This window comes from Vombatus ursinus, unplaced genomic scaffold (genome assembly GCF_900497805.2).
Source record: "Vombatus ursinus unplaced genomic scaffold, bare-nosed wombat genome assembly UNPS02014810.1, whole genome shotgun sequence".
Lineage (NCBI taxonomy): Eukaryota > Metazoa > Chordata > Mammalia > Diprotodontia > Vombatidae > Vombatus > Vombatus ursinus.
Window position 1 is genome coordinate 36,631,666 of NW_020954588.1, and position 9,031 is coordinate 36,640,696.

General features: G+C 37.4%; 1 pseudogene; it reads left to right on the forward strand.

Moving 5' to 3' along the window:
- Window positions 1–7,603: 7,603 nt before the first annotated feature.
- On the forward strand, window positions 7,604–8,693 carry LOC114053198 (annotated as a pseudogene).
- Window positions 8,694–9,031: the final 338 nt, after the last annotated feature.

Sequence of the window (9,031 nt, forward strand, 5' to 3'; positions counted from 1 at the left end):
GATAGATAGATAGATAGATAGATAGATAGATAGATAGATAGATAGATAGAAAGATACATATAGATATAGATAGATAAGAAAAGATCTCCAGAACTGGATAGTTTCACAAATGAATTCTACCAGGCACTGAAAGACCAATTTATCCCAATACTATATAAATGATTTGAAAAAAAGAGGTGAAGAAAGAGTACTATCAAATATCTTTTATGACACAAATATAGTTTTGATACCTAAACAACAAAGAGTAAAGAGAAAGAAAATTATACACTAATGTCCTTAATGAATCTTGATGAAAATTTTTAAAATAAAGTCCAAGCAAGCAGATTTCAGCAATATATAACAAAGATCATACACTATGACCAGGCGGGATTTAGATCAGGAATGTAGGGCTGGATCAATATTAGGAAAACTATCAGCATTACTGATCATATCAATAACAAACAACAAAAATATGATTATATCAATACATGCAGACGTCTTTAAAAATGCAACACCTATTCCTCTTAAAAAAAACTAGAAAACATAGTAATCAATGGAGCTTTCTTTAAAATGATAAGTAATAACTAAGTAAAAACAAAAGCACGCATTATGTATAATGGGGACAAATTGAAGCCTTCCCAATTACATCAGTAGTGAAGCAAGGATATCCATTATCATCAGTATTATTCAATATTGTACTAGAATTGCTAACTATAGAATAAGACAAGAAAAATAAACTGAAGGAATAAAAACAGGCAATGAGGAAAGAAAACTATCACTTTTTGCAGATGATATGATGATATACTCAGAAAAACTTAGTATCAACTAAAAATCTAGTTGAAGCAATTAACAACTTCAGTGAAGATGCAGGCTATAAAATAAACCCATATAAATTATCAACATTTCTGTGTACCACCAACAAAACCCAGCAACAAGACATAGAAAGAAAAATTCCATTTAAAAGAACTGTAGACAATATAAAATACTTAGTTGTCTATCTGCCAAGACAAACCTAGGGACTATATGGAAACAATTATAAAATAGTTTTCACATAAGCAAAGACAAATCTGGACAATTAGAGAAATAGCAATTGTTCCCAGGTAGGATGAGCCAATATAATAAAAATAACAATTTATTAAAAAAAAACCTTATTCAGTGCAATACCAAATAAATTACCAAACAATTATTTTATAAGACTAGAAAAAAATGGTAACGAAATTGATCTGGAAGAACAAAAGGTCAAGAATATCAAGGGAATCAATGAAAAAAAAAATGTTAAGAATAGTGACCCAGAAGTTCTAGATTTCCAACTATATTACAAAGCAGTAATTATCAAAACAATCTAGGACTAGCTAAGAAATAGATGGGTGGATCAGTCAAATAGATTAGTACACAATACACAGTAGGAAATGACTATTGTAACATAATGTTTGACAAGCCCAAATATCTTAGCTTTTGGGACAAGAATTCACAATTTGACAAAAATTGCTAGGAAAAAATGGAAGGAAGTTTGGCAGAAAGTAGGCATAGACCAACATCTAACACAAAGACAACATCTTTACCAAAATAAGGTCAAAATGGACAAACTATTTAGACATAAAGGGTGATATAAGTAAACTGGGAGGAGGGCATGGAAAATGTACCTGTCAGATGTATGGACAGTGGAAGAGATTATGACCAAACAAAAAAAGAGGATTATTGAAATTAAAACAAATAGTTGTGATCATATGAAATTTTTAAAAAAAGACTTTACACAAACAAAACTAATACAACCAAAATTAGAAGGAAAACAGGTAACTGGAGTAAAATTTTGTAGCAAATTTCTCTGAGAGATGCCTCATTTTTTAAAATATATAGGGAGTTAAGACAAACTTATAAACATAAGAGCCTTTCTTCAGTTGATTAATGGACAAAGGTTAGGAACAGGCAGTTTTCAGAAGAAAAAAATCAAAGCTATCTATAGTCACATAACAATGTTCTATACTACTACTGATCAGAGAATTGCACATTAAAACAATTCTGAGATACCACCACATATCTATCAGATTTGCTCATGTGACACAAAGAGAAAATGACAAAAGCTAGAGCAGGTGGGGAAAAATTGGGATACTGATAGACTGTTGGTGGAGTTTTGAACTAGTCCAACCATTTTGGATAATGATTTGTAATTATGCTCCAAGTGCTATAAAGTGCATACCCTTTGACCTAGCAATATGACTACTAGGTCTGTACTCCCAAAAAGGTCAAAGAAAAAAGCAAAGGACTTATTCGTACAAAAATAATTATAGCAGCTATTTTGTGGCAAAGAATTGGAATCCAGAGGATAACTATCAACTTGGGCATGGCTGAATTAGTTGTAGTGTATGATTATGATGGGATACTATTGCACTATAAGAAATAAACAAGGTGCTTTCAGAAAAATCTGGGAAGATTCATATAAACTCATGCAAAATGAAGTGAGCATATCCAGTAAAATATGGTACACAGTAACAGAAATATTGCAAGGATGGTCAACTGTGGAAGGCTTGGCTACTGTTATCAAAACAATGATTCAAGACAATTCCAAAAGACTCACAATGAATTCATAAAATACATACATATACACATATGTATGTACACATGTAAGAGAAACTCCTTTAAGGCATTCAGAATATAATTAAAATATATATAAATTAATTTAGCTAGGATAATTAATTATCAAAATTGTGAATTCTACATATAGGAAAACATTCAGAAAACCAATATGGAAGACTATATAATAACTAATAAATTATGATACTATATGCATTGCAAAATATGAACATGTAGCTCCTAGTATTGAAAGTCCTGATTTTTAGTTTATAGCTAACATTTTTGGGGATGTACGGTGGGGTGGGGAATGTAACACACATTGACTCTCTTTTCTTCTTGCTTGACTATCTCTCCATCACTCTGTCCTAAGACTGTATGCTCTCAACTGCATACATTGTCTCCTATGTGGCCAATGGCTGTAGCAAAGAGAAAACAAATCCCCTCAGAACCCCTTCAAGAGCAATTGCCTTTTGAGGTCTTGGTCTTTCCTTTATTTCTCTCTGACTCTAAAATTGTTGAGCTTTGAACTGGAAACTTTCCTCTGATGCAATGACAAACTCTCTCTCTCTCTCTCTCTCTCTCTCTCTCTCTCTCTCTCTCTCTCTCTCTCTCTGTATATAGATAGATACATAGATACATAGATAGACAGATAGATAAAGATATAGATATAGATATATGTGTGTGTATGTGTGTGTCCAGAGCCCTGTCTGATTCATTCAACTAATCACAAGATGATTTTTCACATGGTATCATCTGTCTTCATTCAATAGCCAAGATCCTGTAACCATTTCAATTTAATTAAGGTCTTATTCAGACTTTGTGGTAAGGCTCTCAGAAAATTCATTTAAAGCTATTATGTTGGAATTATTTTCTGAATGACACATTGATTTTGTGACTTAAAGAGGTCTTTGAATGTGCTCAAGCTATCAGGGTGCACCTGGTTTAAGCACTTAAAATTCAACAAGCCCTTATACTAATTACATTAATTGAGGTGGGGAATGGAGTTCTTCCACCACTAGCACCACACACACAAACACACACACACATGCACAAACACATGCACATACACAAACATATACACTCACACATGATCAAAGAATTGTGGTAGGCATTAGTGATACAAAATCAAAACAGAAATGCTCCCTTCTAATAAGAAATGCCAATCATCATGATGGTAATATTTATTCTGAGCACCAATGACCTGACTAATTTGGAACAAAGTCGTCCAAAAACACAAGTACCTGGAGGACATATCCATCTCTTGAAAATGCTTTGTCGAGGGCAGAGCCAAGATGGCAGAGGGAAAGCAGTGACTTGCTTGAGCTCTCCCCCCAAACCCCTAAAAATACCTATAAAAATGGCTCTAAACAAATTCTAAAGCAGCAGAACCCACAAAAAGACAGAATGAAACAAATGTCCAGCCAAAGACAGCCTGGATGGTTGATTGGAAAGGTATATCACGCCGGGCGGGGAGAGGAGTGCAGTTTGGCGTGGGCACGCAGGGTGCAGCTACCCTGAAGCAGGCCTCAGAGGGCTAAATCGCGGGCAGCTGTGGTGGTTTCCAGACTTCTCAACCCAGGAACACCAAAGACAACTTGGAAGGTCAGTGGGAAAAGTCTGTGACTGCGATGAGAGAAGGAGCTAGGTTTCATCCACCCCCAGGGCCACGGCTATTTCCTGAGCTTCTGGCCCACAGACTGAGGGGGAATCAAGTGACTGATCAGAGGGGATTGCAGGGATCTCTTTGCCAGTCCTGAGGCAGGAATCTCTTGCTTTACCAGTGCTTGGTTCGGGGTCACAGTTCTGAGGGGCGATCCTGGGGTGAGGAGGAATGCTGGTGTGGTGGAGCTTGTTGTGGCGGTGGAGAGGAAACACCTCGCTCCTTATCATAGCACCTTGGAAAAACTGAAAATTTTCAGGTCCCTAGAAGTATCTCTGAAAACAACTGTACAAACCCCTGAAGCTTGGGACAGTACACCCTCCACATTGGAAGCAGACTTTTACCTGAACAAAGAGTTTAAAACTCAAGTAATTGGCCAGGATCATGAGTAAGCAGTGCAAAAAGAGTCAGACTATATTATCTTACTTTGGTGACAAAGAAGATCAAAACATACAGCCAGAAGAAGACAACAAAGCCGAAGCTCCTACATCCAAAGCCTCCAAGAAGAATATGAATCAGTCCCAGGCCTTGGAAGAGCTCAAAAGGGATTTTGAGAAGCAAGTAAGAGAATTAGAGGAAAAACTGAGAGTTTTGCAAGAAAAACATGAAAAACAAGTCAACAGTTTGCTAAAGAAGACCCAAAAAAATACTGAAGAAAATAACACCTTAAAAAATAGCCTAACCCAAATGGCAAAAGAGGTCCAAAAAGCCAATGAGGAGAAGAATGCCCTAAAAAACAAAATTGGACAAATGAAAAAGGAAGTCCAAAAGATTAATGAAGAAAATACTCCCTTAAAAATTAGAATAGAGCAATTGGAAGCTAGTGACTTTATGAGAAATCAAGACACTGTAAAACAAATTCAAATGAATGAAAAATTAGAAAACAATTTGAAATATCTCATTGGAAAAACAACTGACCTAGAAAATAGATCCAGGAGAGAGAATTTAAAAATTATTGGACTATCTGAAAGCCATGATCAAAAAAAAAGAGCCTAAACATCATCTTTCAAGAAATTATCCAGGAAAACTGCCCTGATGTTTTAGAACCAGAGGGCAAAATAGAAATTGAAAGAATCCACTGATCACCACCTGAAAGAGATCCACAAAGGAAAACTCCTAAGAATATTGTAGCCAAATTCCAGAGTTCCCAGGTCAAGGAGAAAATATTACAAGCAGCCAGAAAGAAATAATTCAAGTATTGTGGAAACACAATCAGAATAACACAAGATTTAGCAGCTTCTACATTAAGGGACTGGAGGACATGGAATATAGTATTATGGAAGGCAAACGAGATAGGATTACAACCAAGAATCACCTACCCAGCAAAACTGAGTATAATCCTGCAGGGGGGAAAATGGTCATTCAGGGAAATAGAGAACTTTCAGGCGTTCTTGATGAAAAGACCAGAGCTGAATAGAAAATTTGATTTTCAAATACAAGACTCAAGTGGAACATGAAGAGGTAAACAGGAAAGAGAAAATCATAAGAGACTTATTATAGTTGAACTGTTTACATTCCTTCATGGAAAGATGATATTTGTAATTTATGAGACCTTTGTCAGTATTAGGGTAGTTGGAGGGGAAAAAATTATATGTATGTATATATAGATACAGATAAATAGACAGAGGGCACAGGGTGAGTTGAAGATGAAGAGGTCATATCTGGAGAATAAAATTAAGGGGTGAGAAAGGAATATACTAAGAGAAGGAGAAAGGGAGAGGTAGAACAGGGTAAATTATCTCACAAAAAAATAACAGGAAAGAAGAGGCTCTTACAGTGGAGGGGAAATGGGGGAAGGTGAGAGGGAATGAGTGAATCTTATTCTCATAGAATTTGACTTAAGGAGGGAATAACATACACACTCAATTGGGCATGGAAATCTGTCTTACCCTACAGAAAATAGGGGGGAAGGGGACAAGAGAGTAGGGGGATGATAGAGAGGAGGGTAGATTGGGAAAAGGGGTAATCAGAAGCAAGTACTTCTGAGAAGGCTCAGAGTCAAAACAAAGAATAGAATAAATGAGGGGGGTTGGATAGGATTAAGGGAAACAGTTAGTTTTTCACAGCATGTCTCTTATGGAAATGTTTTGCATAACTGCATATATATAACCTATATTTAGTTGCTTGCCTTATCAGTGAGGGTGAGTGGGGAGGGAGGAAGGGAGAAAATTTGGAACCCAAAGTTTTAAAAACTCATGTTTAAAAAAAATGTTTTTACATGCAACTGGGAAATAAGAAATACAGGAAATGGGGTACAGAAATCCATCCTGCCCTACAGGAAAATTGAAGAGGAAGGGGATAAGAGAAGGGGGGGAGAGATAGAAGGGAAGGCAGACTAGGGGAAGGGATATTCAGAATGTATGCCATCTTGGGGTGGGGGAGGGGTGAGATGGGGTGAAAATTTGGAACTCAAAATCTTGTGGAAGTAAATGTTGAAAACAAACAAATAAATAAAAATCACCATAGTACAAAAAATGCTTTGTCTATCTATGGTGGACTTCCTCTGTTTTATTTATTGATTATGTATTTGATTAGAGAATCACTGAACACAAATGTTTCAGCTATTGTATCTTTTAAGGAATCTTGTATAATTTCAATGTATGCATAAGGGATATTTCTATGGGAATAAATCGTTTAAGGAAACATTTATCTTTACCAAATTAAATGCATTTTATTTTCTATAAACAATAAGCACAGTAGGATCCTATATTCTCTGCACTTTTCAGTTAATTGTGTTGTAGGCAGTAGAATATGATTTGTGAAAGTCAACCTCTTCCTTTCTCATACTTACATCAATGTATAAATTGACACATGTATAAATTATTCTCACAGAGAATCTAAAGAAGGGTGGAAAAGGCATATGTGTTGGTGTTTGTCAAAATCTTCATTTTTAAGACTGAGTCATTCTATCTCATCCAGGCTGGAAGTACAGTGGCCACTTATGGACCCTGTCACACTAATCATCCTCATAACTTTAACCTACTATGTTTTTGAATGGAATCAGTTTGCCCTCCTCAGGCAACGCAGTGTACAACTTCTCCCTTCCTTTTAGGACATTCACAAGACTACCATACAACTTAGTGTGAGCATGTCATCTTAGACCATTGTCCTCAGAATTCCCCAATTCAAGATTCACCAGACTCTGCCTTTCAGATAGAAGGGATCATAGGTGTGTGCCACCAGGCCTGATTTCAGAATTTCCTTTCTGTGTAGTAGTAAGAAAATGTATTTGTCTAACTTTCCCCCCTCCTCAAGCATTAGTCTTCCTTCTTCTGTGTGCCTTAAGAATAAATCCCTCCCACATTAGTGGTAGTAACAAGTGCCCAACCACAGACCAGGAAACCATAAGGAGGGGAGGGAGCAAACTAAGCCAGAGCCAAAGCCACCCTTGTCATGGAGTTGAGAGTTGGGAACAGGTACCACTGGGTAAAAAGATCAGCAGTGGTTCCTGTGGAAACATTGAACTAAATACTGACATTGCTACAAAAGAAGAAGTTGCCATCCAGCTCAAGTGTGTAAAAACTAAACATCCTCTGCCCCCTATTGATAGCAAAATCTACAAAGTGAGGCAAGGAGGAGTAGGCATTCCTAAAATTATATGGTGTGGGGCAGAAGAGGACTATACTGTTGTGGTGATGGAACTCTTGAGACCAAGCCTTGAAGATATCTTCAAATTCTGCTAAAGAAAACTCAGTCTGAAAACTGTCCCATTACTTGCTGACCAGATGATTTTGTTGTTTGGTTGATTCCTACTTTGTGACCTCATTTGGAGTTTCCTTGGCAAAGATATTGGAGTGTTTTGCCATTTCCTTGTCTGGCTCATTTTACAGATGAGAAAACTGAAGCAACCAGGGTGAAGTGACTTGGCAAGAGTCACACCTCCAGTAAGTGGCTGAGGCCAGTTTTGAACTCAGGTCTTCCTGACTCTAGGCCTGGTGCTCTATCCACTGTGCTACCTAGATGCCCAACCAGATGATTAGTCAGACTGAATACATTCAAAGAACATCTTCCATTGAGATGTGAAGTTGGATAATTTCCTTATGTGACTTGGGGGCTGGGAAGGGTAACCTGATTTACATCATAGACTTTGGGTTGGCCAAGAAGTAGTGGGGTGCTAGGACCCATCAGCCCACATCCTATTACAATAAAAACCTCACAAGAACTGTCCACTGTACATCCATCAACACTCATCTTAGAATTGAACATTCTAGAAGGGATGACTTGGAGTCCATGGGTTATATGCTGATGTATTTCAATTTAGGCTCACTTTTGTGGCAGGAGCTGAAGGATGCTACCAGAAGACAAAAATATGAAAGAATTGGTGAAAATAAAATGGCCATTCCTATTGAAGTTTTATGTAAGGGCCACCCTTCTGAATTAGCCATATACCTGAATTTCTGATGAGGAACCTGACTATTCCTACCTGAGACAGCTCTTCATGAACCTGTTCCAGCAGTAGGATTATGACTACATGTTTGATTAGGTGCCAGCCAGACATCTGCTGGTGCTGAAAGGGAATGCCAGGGTTTAGAGGAGTGACTGAGACACTTCTGAGATCAAGCTACTCAGAGTATTCCTCCAACTGCATCAGGATGCCTGAGCAGAACACAAGATGCAGGTCCTCCCACAGCCCTCACCTCTACCTTACACATTGCTAACACTTCCCCTTGGCCTATCTCCAAAATGGAAAGGGATTGACAAGTGAGTATGAAACAGCATTGTGGTACCCCAGGTAATATCTCTTCATCTAATTTAAGAAGCCCACATGTTACATCTCACATGTTAGCCTCACAGATTTCAGGTCTGGTGACTTCCAGTGGT